This window comes from Myotis myotis, unplaced genomic scaffold, assembly GCF_014108235.1.
Source record: "Myotis myotis isolate mMyoMyo1 unplaced genomic scaffold, mMyoMyo1.p scaffold_m19_p_8, whole genome shotgun sequence".
NCBI lineage: Eukaryota > Metazoa > Chordata > Mammalia > Chiroptera > Vespertilionidae > Myotis > Myotis myotis.
Genome location: NW_023416390.1, coordinates 67,488,355 through 67,491,403, shown reverse-complemented (window position 1 = coordinate 67,491,403; position 3,049 = coordinate 67,488,355). Strand labels below are relative to the sequence as shown.

Sequence of the window (3,049 nt, the reverse complement as noted above, 5' to 3'; positions counted from 1 at the left end):
TTGGTCTTTTCATAAATGGAAAAGACACTGACTTTTTTTTTTTTCCAATAGCAATTTTTCATTAGTTGGAGGATACTTAGGGTTGACTCAAAAGAAAGTGGTGACAATTGGCCTGGCTGGTGAGGCTCAGTGGTTTAGCATCGACCTATGAATCAGTAGGTCATGCTTTTATTCTGGTGAGGGCACATGCCTGGTTGTGGGCTCTATCCTTAGTGGGGGACATGCAGGAGGCAGCTGATCAATGATTCTCTCTCATCATTGTTTCTATCTCTTTCTCCCTCTCCCTTCCTCTCTGAAATCAATAAAAATACTTTTAAAAAAAGAAAGTGGTGACAATTGGCAGGCACTCCTCCACAGAGAAGAGGCATTCTTGGTTGAGGGGAGGGGTACTTATATCTAATGGTCAGGGTCTCCTGCTCAACTTGGACCACCCAGAAAGCTCTTCCCCTTGGCACTCAATATCACCAGTGCTGGCATGGGAGAATCTGCGATGAGTTAGTTCAAATTAGTTAACAGTTTTCCCAGTTCTGGCCAAACTTTGAACCTCCCCTTGAAGTCTTCTTCAGTGTGCTCCTTCACTAACAATTTTGATTTCTTCAGGAAGATTGCTTTGCATTATCCTACATAATAGAAGGGTAATATGCAAATTGACCCTAATGGCAGAACGACCAGAATGACCGCTCAACCAGTCACTATGAGGCTCACTGACCACTTTTCGGTCCCTTTCCCCTGCAGGCAGGCTCCCATTGCCTGATGGCGAACAGGGAACCGGGGGTGGGTGGCAGGGGATGTGGGCGGTGCCAGGCCAAGGCTCCCTCTCCATTGGTCGCCACACATACAAAGGGTGACCTGCGGTGGGGACAGGGCTGGTGAGCAGGCAGGAGCAGCTGACCTCTTGGTCTCTGCTCCTGGCTGGCAGGCTCCAATCATCTGATGGCAAATGTGGAACAGGGGGTGGGGGGGGGGGGGGGGGCGGGACCAGCTGCGGGCAGCTGGGGAAGATGGCCCTGATTGCAGGCCAGGCTTAGGGTTTGTACCCGCACACAAATTTCGAGCACGGGGCCTTTAGTTTTCAATAAAATCTCTTCTAATGTAACAGTTAAACCACTGATCTGAACCACTGGCTCCTAGGGGGTAAAAACTGAGTCCAAGAACATTTTGCTGCCTTGATCCTGTGACTGCAGTCACAACACCTCAGTGGTTTTGGTGGGCATTGCATAACTTTCCTCCACCTTAATGGAGAGGTGGTTGCAGAGATTGTGAACATATTGGTCATAACTCTCTGCTAGGGCCATGCTGTATGCAATTAGGTGAATGTTTAAAACCCATATTCATAATCTGTTCCCAGATTAATGGGTCTCGTTTCACTTTTCCCTTCTTTTTCTTGGGCTCTTGTGCTTTATTAGATGCTTGTAGCTTCCAATGCCATGGGCTTAATCTTGTATTGCCTACTGGTCCTCAGCAGGGTGCCACCTGCAGAGCAGATGGGATTGTCTCCTGAGGTTTCAAACCTTAAGGGGTGAAAGGCTTGCTGGAAAATGATATCATTCTTCAAACACAGCACTTTCCCAGAGCTCCTTGCGCCCTTCCTGCTGTGGCCTGTTATGGTGCAAGCTGAAGACTAGCCCGAGCAGCCGCAGTCTCTGGGAGGCTAAACCCTGGATTGCTGAAAACACTGCATTTGACTTTTTTTTTTTTTTTTTAAGTACAACTAATTTTATAAATAGTGTGCATAGAAAAAAGGGGGACACAGAAAAAAGTTCAATGCTAATAATGATTATTTCTGAGAGGTCAGATTGTGGGAGATTTTATTTCTTTCTGTGTAACTTTCTGTATTCTTTATTATTTTTTAAAATCTTTACTGTTGAAAGTATTACATATGTCCCGTTTTTCCTCTTCTAGCCAGCCTTCAACCCCCTCCCCCTCCTGCCCCAGGCCTTCACCACCCCATTGTCTGTGTCCATGGGTTATGCATATATGCATACAAGTTCTTTGGTTGATCTCTTCTCAACCACCCACCCTCCCCCTCCTTCCCTCTGATATTCCACAGGTTGTTCCATGCTTCTATGTCTCTGTGATTGACACTTGAGTAACACTGGGGTGAGGGGCACAAATCCCCATGCAGTAGAAGTTCCAAGTATGACTTTGACTTTATAGTTCACCCTTCACATCCATGGATTCAACCAAACTGCAAGTTGAAATGAGCATTTTCCATCTGCAGTTGGGAATCCACAGTTGGGAATGTGAAAATACTGTTTGTGATCAGCGATTGGTTGAATCTGTGGTTATGAAACTGAGGATAGGAAGGCACGTTATAGCAAAGGTGGAAATTTATTGAAGAACAAGTACAGATTCCCACATGGTGAAGGGGAAAGAACCTCACAGCACAGACTCCCACATGGAGAGGGGTAAGAGTCCCACTGAGTCCCTGTTTCCATGGATTATAAAGGCTGTTGATCTTTACGCCTTGATATCCCCTCTGATTGATCACTGTTTTCTTGGACTGGTTACTATAGTAACTCCTGAGCTCAAAGGTTGAACCTCACATGGGACATGCGAGGTCTTCCTCTCCTCCTTCCTAATGTTCTCCTATTTCCTTTGGGCTTTCTTCTCCTTCTGGATGAAGGGCTTCCTTCCCTTTATTTTGTATATATAGACCTTTTGCTGTTCTCAGCTCCCTCATTCTATGGAAATGTACCTGTTGCAGCTTTTCAGTTCCCCTATTTTATGGAAATGTACCTTCTGCTGGTCTGCAGCTCTGTGCTTCTTCCATGGTCCCGGTAATTTCTAAAATTTCCTAAACCTGTCTTTTTCACCCCTAAAAATTCCGTTTCACTTGGTTCAGCCTTCTGCCTTTTAGAGTCATCCCAGTTACGGTATTGTATGTTCCCTTTTATTGCTTGTGCTTGTATGATAGTTCATTAATTCACCTATTGAAAGACATTTGTGTTATTTTAGTGAATATGAATAGACTTGCTAGCCATACTGTGCACAGTTTTTGTGGGTGAGGATGAGGTTATTGGATAGGATGAACTCCTAATCCAATGTG

At 45.2% G+C, this 3,049-nt stretch overlaps 1 pseudogene; it reads right to left on the bottom strand.

Moving 5' to 3' along the window:
* Positions 1–495: 495 nt before the first annotated feature.
* LOC118662065 lies at positions 496–2,773 on the bottom strand (annotated as a pseudogene).
* Positions 2,774–3,049: the final 276 nt, after the last annotated feature.